Raw genomic sequence first — 9572 nt, 5'->3', positions numbered from 1 at the left:
GTTCGTGCCTTTCATTTGGCTCGTCCTGATCGGCCTGGGGGCTCTGGTGAGGGTTCGGTGACCCCTCCTCAAAGGGGGGGGTACTGTTGTGAATTCTGTTGTCGAGCTCCCTCCTGTGGTCGTGAATGGTACTTTGGTGAGTTCTGTCCGTGGGCTCCCTCTGGTGGCTGTGAGTGAAGCTGCTGCTTCTGAGGTTCCTTACACAGGTGACGGGGTTTATCCTTTGATTTGCTGCTCTATTTAACTCCACTTAGATCGTTACTCCATGCCAGCTGTCAATGTTTCTGCATTGGTTCAGTTCGCTCTTGGATCTTTCTGGTGACCTGTCTACTCCAGCAAAAGCTAAGTTCCTGATTGTATCTAATTCGTTCATTGTTTTCTTGTCCAGCTGGATATCATGATTTTGTCTTGCTAGCTGGAAGCTCTGGGATGCAGAGTGGCATCTCCGCACCGTTAGTCGGTGCGGAGGTCTTTTTGCACACTCTGCGTGGTCTTTTGTAGTTTTTTGTGCTGATCGCAAAGCTACCTTTCCTATCCTCTGTCTATTTAGTAAGTCTGGCCTCTCTTTGCTGAAACCTGTTTCATTTCTGCGTTTGTGACTTTCATCTTTACTCACAGTCAATATTTGTGGGGGGCTACCTTTTCCTTTGGGGAATTTCTCTGAGGCAAGGTAGGCTTTATTTTCTATCTCTAGGGCTAGCTAGCTCTTTGGCTGTGACGAGGCGCCTAGGGAGCGTCAGAAGCGCTCCACGGCTATTTCTAGTGTGTGTGATAGGATTAGGGATTGCGGTCAGCAGAGCTCCCACATCCCAGAGCTTGTCCTGCATGAGTTTTAACTATCAGGTCATTCCGGGTGCTCCTAACCACCAGGTCATAACAGTTGGGCATGACTGTGTGCATGCGCTGCCTGTGTCCCGGCTGGCACTCATCCAGCGTCTTGGTTGCCTAGCAGCGGCTCCTCCACTGCCGGGTTGCGTGACGCTGGCTCTGAGCGCTTCCGGTGTCCTCCTGACAGCGCGTGCGCCGCAATAGTCTTAGCTCACACTTATCGGCGCCTTTGGTGAGTATATATACCCCCTTGGTTCTGCCTGCACATCACCCCCTGACGAAGAAATCATCGAAACGCGCGTCGGGGTGCTCTGTGCTTGGGCCCGCAGGATCATCAGGTATATATACGTCGAGCATTTGGCATATTCCCACATATCTTACAGTGTATATTGGTGCGTGTATCTTTGATACTATTGTGAAGTGGAGGACACTTGGCACCTTGTAGACTTAGTCTCTTTTTATATACAAATTTTGCACGTAAACTTATGGTTACACTTACTTGCACACTGTTTTATTGAGGACACATTTGCACTAAAAATTTTTTTCATTATTTATTAGTTCCAGCACTTTTTGTACTTACAACACTACCTCCTGTGTATGCACACAATAATCTTTTTTACATGTGCTTATAATCAGATTGTGGGACTTTTTTAGAGGTATATATATTTTTACTGTAAATTTTTACCTGTATACCTGTGTGTACTTATTCCCCAAGCACATGCACTTTTTGTGTTAATGTTGCCATACTATTATAAATAAAGGCTTTTTTATCTGATTTATCCTCTTGTGGCCTTCTATATATATAGGTATATTTCTTTGTTTTACGCATAGATATATATTTATTTATTTATTAGTATTGTGAGTCCGTTTGTTAGTCTTTTGGTATTTTTATATCAAATCCTGGTGGTCAGCCACTTTTCTTTTCTCTTTCTAGCAACTAGTGAGTAGCTTCTTTTATATATATATATATATATATATATATATATATATATATATATATATATATATATACATACCTTTTATTATTTTATATATATTTAATACCCATTGTTGCTATTACGTTTTTCCTGGATTTTGGAGCAGTATACGCTCTAAAATCCATATCAAAATACTGTTATCATATCCTTGGGGTGAGTTCACACTGGCGAGTCTTTTTGCTGAGTTTTTACCAGAAACTCCTCAATCAAAACTCATGGGGGCTGATTTAAAGGGGTTGTCCACTACTAGGACAACCCCTTCTCATTCCCCATGCTTGATCTTGATAAAATAATAGAGCCTACACTCCCCTCCCGTGCTGGCGCTGTTCCCGCGGTGTTGGAACGCGCGGTCCCGGGGCTGTCATGTCCATGCCTTCTGACAAGTTGAACATGAAGAGGAAGTCCGGGCTGCGGCAGGAACGGTGGCAGCACGGAAGGTGAGTAGGCGCTTTATTACTTTATCGGGGCCAAGCTTGGGGAATGAGAAGGGGTTGTCTTGTAGTGGATAACCCCTCTAATAAATCGTCATTGTGTACACCAGTCTGAACAAAGGCCTCATTGGAGTACGATGCTTCACACTCATTAGGAGGCGCACTTCAGTCAATAAATTTGTGGCGTCTTCTCAGTGGTGGGCGCCTCATCCGGCATGTTCCTCCAATCACAGACTAGAATGGCATGTGTGGGGTAAGAGACGCCAGTACTGTAGTGGATGTGATGTTCGGGCACAGCCGCCCTCCGCCCTGTAGCAAGATGCTCTGATGAAGGTCCAATGTGAGACCGAAAACGTTCAGTTATTTCTTCTCTTTTTTTGTCTGGATGCAAAATAAATGGAATTTCCTCATGTTTCATCAATTTGAGCGCCAGGTTTATTTTTGCTTAGATTACGGGTTGGATACCCTACTTGAGCATCATCCACAAGTCATTTTTGTTGAGTGCCGTGTTGTTTTCTACTTTTCGGACACTCATTAGGAGGCGCACTCCAGTGAATGAATTGGTGGCGTCTTCTCAGTGGCGGGCGCCTCCTCGGGCATGTTCCTCCAATCACGGGCTCGATTGGCATTTCTGGGGTAAGAGATGCCAGCACTGTAGAAGATGTGATGTTTGGGCACAGCCGCCCTCCATCCCGCCTTCTCCCAAATTTCTGCAGGGCTGCTTCACACTAAGGTGAAATCGACAAAAGTCCCAAAATGTTTTCTCAGCTCCGTGTTGTGGAAAAAGTTTGTGACTTCTCAAAATATTTTACACCAGAAGGTGGAAGCTTTCATGAATCGGCCCCATGGTTTTTTTTAACTCTTGTTTGTGGAGAGTTTCTGATGCGAAAATGCAGCAAAAAAAACAAAACAAAAAAAGCAGCTCAATATGAACAAGCCCTTATCTGGTCCGACTCCGGGAACTATCAGGTCACAGAACTGATGTCCTCAATTTCTTCTTTTTCAGCAGCTATATATCACGTTTTTTGATAATTTCCACAATAGCAAATCTGCACCAAATCACGCAGTGTATCCCTGCTGGGGCACAGGTGCCCCCCTACTGGGCAGGAGCGGACCACCCATCACCCTAGGAGCAGCACAGGTGGACGTGTCTGAGGGGAATGTAATGTTTGCTGATCAGTGGCCCCCATACCACTGTGCATGTGTGTGAGGCGGAGCACCGGCATTACCCGCTGTCCTACCGCCACTGCGGGGAGAAGTGCCGGTGCCGCAGCTGCCAGGAGCGGTGGGTGTGCCACCCTCCTCCTCCGGGATGAGCGGCTCCTCCCCGGGCACTAAGGCGGAGGAGGAGGGCGGAGGCGGCTGCTTGATGCTGCAGAGTGGGCGGTGTAATGACACCGGGCACTGCCGGGCAGGACACATGTGCCCCGGACTGCTCTAGTGCATCTCTCCGGGGGCTGCGGAGGTGGCAGCGGCGTGTGCTGGAGCAGGATCCCCCCCCACAGAGAGCGGCTGAGCCCCGGGAGACACAGACGGGTAAGATCTGCTGTGTGCCCCATAGAGGAGCTGAGGGCAGTGCGGGGAGGGGGCACAGTGCCATCTGCGGGCATGTATCCGTGAAATGGTGGGGACTGAGCCAGGGGCACGGCGTGGGCTGCTGTGTATGGTGACCCTCCATGTATAGTGACACCCTCCATGTAATGGGCTCCTGTGTATGGTGACCCTCCATGTATAGTGACCCCATCCATGTAATGGGCTCCTGTGTATGGTGACCCTCCATGTATAGTGACCCCCTCCATGTAATGGGCTGCTGTGTATGGTGACCCTCCATGTATAGTGACCCCCTCCATGTAATGGACTCCTGTGTATGGTGACCCTCCATGTATAGTGACCCCCTCCATGTAATGGACTCCTGTGTATGGTGACCCTCCATGTATAGTGACCCCCTCCATGTAATGGACTCCTGTGTATGGTGACCCTCCATGTATAGTGACCCCCTCCATGTAATGGGCTGCTGTGTATGGTGACCCTCCATGTATAGTGACCCCCTCCATGTAATGGACTCCTGTGTATGGTGACCCTCCATGTATAGTGACCCCCTCCATGTAATGGACTCCTGTGTATGGTGACCCTCCATGTATAGTGACCCCCTCCATGTAATGGGCTCCTGTATATGGTGACCCTCCATGTATAGTGACACCCTCCATGTAATGGGCTCCTGTGTATGGTGACCCTCCATGTATAGTGACCCCCTCCATGTAATGGGCTCCTGTATATGGTGACCCTCCATGTATAGTGACCCCCTCCATGTAATGGGATCCTGTGTATGGTGACCCTCCATGTATAGTGACACCCTCCATGTAATGGGCTGCTGTGTATGGTGACCCTCCATGTATAGTGACCCCCTCCATGTAATGGGCTCCTGTATATGGTGACCCTCCATGTATAGTGACCCCCTCCATGTAATGGGATCCTGTGTATGGTGACCCTCCATGTATAGTGACACCCTCCATGTAATGGGCTCCTGTGTATGGTGACCCTCCATGTATAGTGACCCCATCCATGTAATGGGCTCCTGTGTATGGTGACCCTCCATGTATAGTGACCCCCTCCATGTAATGGGATCCTGTGTATGGTGACCCTCCATGTATAGTAACACCCTCCATGTAATGGGCTCCTGTGTATGGTGACCCTCCATGTATAGTGACCCCCTCCATGTAATGGGCTCCTGTATATGGTGACCCTCCATGTATAGTGACCCCCTCCATGTAATGGGATCCTGTGTATGGTGACCCTCCATGTATAGTGACACCCTCCATGTAATGGGCTGCTGTGTATGGTGACCCTCCATGTATAGTGACCCCATCCATGTAATGGGCTGCTGTGTATGGTGACCCTCCATGTATAGTGACCCCCTCCATGTAATGGGCTCCTGTATGGTGACCCTCCATGTATAGTGACCCCCTCCATGTAATGGACTCCTGTGTATGGTGACCCTCCATGTATAGTGACCCCCTCCATGTAATGGGCTGCTGTGTATGGTGACCCTCCATGTATAGTGACCCCCTCCATGTAATGGGCTGCTGTGTATGGTGACCCTCCATGTATAGTGACACCCTCCATGTAATGGGCTCCTGTATGGTGACCCTCCATGTATAGTGACCCCCTCCATGTAATGGGATCCTGTGTATGGTGACCCTCCATGTATAGTGACCCCCTCCATGTAATGGGCTCCTGTGTATGGTGACCCTCCATGTATAGTGACCCCCTCCATGTAATGGGCTCCTGTATGGTGACCCTCCATGTATAGTGACCCCCTCCATGTAATGGGCTCCTGTATGGTGACCCTCCATGTATAGTGACCCCCTCCATGTAATGGGCTCCTGTATGGTGACCCTCCATGTATAGTGACACCCTCCATGTAATGGGCTCCTGTATGGTGACCCTCCATGTATAGTGACCCCCTCCATGTAATGGGCTCCTGTATGGTGACCCTCCATGTATAGTGACCCCCTCCATGTAATGGGATCCTGTGTATGGTGACCCTCCATGTATAGTGACCCCCTCCATGTAATGGGCTGCTGTGTATGGTGACCCTCCATGTATAGTGACCCCCTCCATGTAATGGGCTCCTGTATGGTGACCCTCCATGTATAGTGACCCCCTCCATGTAATGGGCTCCTGTATGGTGACCCTCCATGTATAGTGACCCCCTCCATGTAATGGGCTCCTGTATATGGTGACCCTCCATGTATAGTGACCCCCTCCATGTAATGGGCTCCTGTATATGGTGACCCTCCATGTATAGTGACCCCCTCCATGTAATGGGCTCCTGTGTATGGTGACCCTCCATGTATAGTGACCCCCTCCATGTAATGGGCTCCTGTATGGTGACCCTCCATGTATAGTGACCCCCTCCATGTAATGGGCTCCTGTATGGTGACCCTCCATGTATAGTGACCCCCTCCATGTAATGGGCTCCTGTGTATGGTGACCCTCCATGTATAGTGACCCCCTCCATGTAATGGGCTCCTGTATATGGTGACCCTCCATGTATAGTGACCCCCTCCATGTAATGGGCTCCTGTATATGGTGACCCTCCATGTATAGTGACCCCCTCCATGTAATGGGCTCCTGTGTATGGTGACCCTCCATGTATAGTGACCCCCTCCATGTAATGGGCTCCTGTGTATGGTGACCCTCCATGTATAGTGACCCCCTCCATGTAATGGGCTCCTGTATATGGTGACCCTCCATGTATAGTGACCCCCTCCATGTAATGGGCTCCTGTATATGGTGACCCTCCATGTATAGTGACCCCCTCCATGTAATGGGCTCCTGTATGGTGACCCTCCATGTATAGTGACCCCCTCCATGTAATGGGCTCCTGTATGGTGACCCTCCATGTATAGTGACCCCCTCCATGTAATGGGCTCCTGTATGGTGACCCTCCATGTATAGTGACACCCTCCATGTAATGGGCTCCTGTATGGTGACCCTCCATGTATAGTGACCCCCTCCATGTAATGGGCTCCTGTATGGTGACCCTCCATGTATAGTGACCCCCTCCATGTAATGGGATCCTGTGTATGGTGACCCTCCATGTATAGTGACCCCCTCCATGTAATGGGCTGCTGTGTATGGTGACCCTCCATGTATAGTGACCCCCTCCATGTAATGGGCTCCTGTATGGTGACCCTCCATGTATAGTGACCCCCTCCATGTAATGGGCTCCTGTATGGTGACCCTCCATGTATAGTGACCCCCTCCATGTAATGGGCTCCTGTATATGGTGACCCTCCATGTATAGTGACCCCCTCCATGTAATGGGCTCCTGTATATGGTGACCCTCCATGTATAGTGACCCCCTCCATGTAATGGGCTCCTGTGTATGGTGACCCTCCATGTATAGTGACCCCCTCCATGTAATGGGCTCCTGTATGGTGACCCTCCATGTATAGTGACCCCCTCCATGTAATGGGCTCCTGTATGGTGACCCTCCATGTATAGTGACCCCCTCCATGTAATGGGCTCCTGTGTATGGTGACCCTCCATGTATAGTGACCCCCTCCATGTAATGGGCTCCTGTATATGGTGACCCTCCATGTATAGTGACCCCCTCCATGTAATGGGCTCCTGTATATGGTGACCCTCCATGTATAGTGACCCCCTCCATGTAATGGGCTCCTGTGTATGGTGACCCTCCATGTATAGTGACCCCCTCCATGTAATGGGCTCCTGTGTATGGTGACCCTCCATGTATAGTGACCCCCTCCATGTAATGGGCTCCTGTGTATGGTGACCCTCCATGTATAGTGACCCCCTCCATGTAATGGGCTCCTGTATGGTGACCCTCCATGTATAGTGACCCCCTCCATGTAATGGGCTCCTGTGTATGGTGACCCTCCATGTATAGTGACCCCCTCCATGTAATGGGCTCCTGTATATGGTGACCCTCCATGTATAGTGACCCCCTCCATGTAATGGGCTCCTGTGTATGGTGACCCTCCATGTATAGTGACCCCCTCCATGTAATGGGCTCCTGTGTATGGTGACCCTCCATGTATAGTGACCCCCTCCATGTAATGGGCTCCTGTATGGTGACCCTCCATGTATAGTGACCCCCTCCATGTCATGGGCTCCTGTGTATGGTGACCCTCCAAGTATAGCGGCACCCTCCATGTAATGGGCTCCTGTGTATGGTGACCCTCCATGTATAGTGACCCCCTCCATGTAATGGGCTCCTGTGTATGGTGACCCTCCATGTATAGTGACCCCCTCCATGTAATGGGCTCCTGTATATGGTGACCCTCCATGTATAGTGGCACCCTCCATGTAATGGGCTCCTGTGTATGGTGACCCTCCAAGTATAGCGGCACCCTCCATGTAATGGGCTCCTGTGTATGGTGACCCTCCATGTATAGTGACCCCCTCCATGTAATGGGCTCCTGTATGGTGACCCTCCATGTATAGTGACCCCCTCCATGTAATGGACTCCTGTGTATGGTGACCCTCCATGTATAGTGACCCCCTCCATGTAATGGGCTCCTGTATGGTGACCCTCCATGTATAGTGACCCCCTCCATGTAATGGACTCCTGTGTATGGTGACCCTCCATGTATAGTGACCCCCTCCATGTAATGGGCTCCTGTATATGGTGACCCTCCATGTATAGTGACCCCCTCCATGTAATGGGCTCCTGTATGGTGACCCTCCATGTATAGTGGCACCCTCCATGTAATGGGCTCCTGTGTATGGTGACCCTCCAAGTATAGCGGCACCCTCCATGTAATGGGATCCTGTGTATGGTGACCCTCCATGTATAGTGGCACCCTCCATGTAATGGGCTCCTGTGTATGGTGACCCTCCAAGTATAGTGGCACCCTCCATGTAATGGGCTCCTGTGTATGGTGACCCTCCATGTATAGTGACCCCCTCCATGTAATGGGCTCCTGTGTATGGTGACCCTCCATGTATAGTGGCACCCTCCATGTAATGGGCTCCTGTGTATGGTGACCCTCCTTGTATAGTGACACCCTCCATGTAATGGGCTCTTGTGTATGGTGACCCTCCATGTATAGTGACCCCCTCCATGAAATGGGCTCCTGTGTATGGTGACCCCTCCGTGTCCCGGGCTGCTGTGTATGGTGACCCTCCATGTATAGTGACCCCCTCCATGTAATGGGCTCCTGTGTATGGTGACCCTCCGTGTCATGGGCTGCTGTGTATGGTGACCCTCAGTGTCACGGGCTCCTTTGTATAGTGACCCCTCTGTATAATGGGCTCCTTTGTAGGGTGACCCTCTGCGTCACGGGCTCTTGTGTATGGTGACCCTCCGTGTCACGGCTCCTGTGTAGGGTGACCCTCCGTGTCACGGGCTCCTGTGTATAGTGACCCCTCCGTGTAATAGGCTTCTGTGTATGATGACCCCTTCGTGTCTGTAACTTGCTAATAAGTGCCCCCCACTTCCCCACTAATTTTTTTCCTTCTCTTTTACGCTGAACACATTTTCCAAAGAGCTTTTCATTAAAACCTGGGGCCCAGTATGAGGGGAATAGTGGCACTAGGGGGGCTGAAGGTGCGTGTTCCGATGTTCGGAGTCGTCTTACCCCCATGTACCAGGTGTAGGCACTATACTGCCCCCTGCCTGTAGCACAGTGTGGGGCCTCTCTGGATCTACACGGCCGTGGATGTGGATAGACACGGGATAAACGCTCCATGTTTGTTTAACTCTTTGTGTGCACGTTGCACGAGAGCTAATGTATGAATTTGTGAGCCGTCAAGGTCATCCACGCTGTGGCCGCTGACCTCCTACGTGTGCGCCCTTTACTGCACA

General features: G+C 50.5%; 1 protein-coding gene across 2 annotated transcripts in view; it reads left to right on the top strand.

Moving 5' to 3' along the window:
- The first annotated feature begins 3463 nt into the window (after positions 1 to 3463).
- Positions 3464 to 9572, top strand: part of PAG1 (phosphoprotein membrane anchor with glycosphingolipid microdomains 1) — a 250807-nt gene continuing 244698 nt past the window's right edge. Inside the window, exon 1 of one of the 2 annotated variants that reach the window (XM_069731523.1) lies at positions 3464 to 3772. The gene's annotated coding sequence lies outside the window, so the exon portion shown is untranslated. The remainder of the gene's footprint in view (positions 3773 to 9572) is intronic. The other variant, XM_069731525.1, reaches the window with a different exon arrangement.

Source organism: Ranitomeya imitator, chromosome 6, assembly GCF_032444005.1.
Source record: "Ranitomeya imitator isolate aRanImi1 chromosome 6, aRanImi1.pri, whole genome shotgun sequence".
NCBI lineage: Eukaryota > Metazoa > Chordata > Amphibia > Anura > Dendrobatidae > Ranitomeya > Ranitomeya imitator.
The sequence above is the reverse complement of the archived record's forward strand: the minus strand, read 5'-3'. Positions and strand labels throughout refer to the sequence as shown.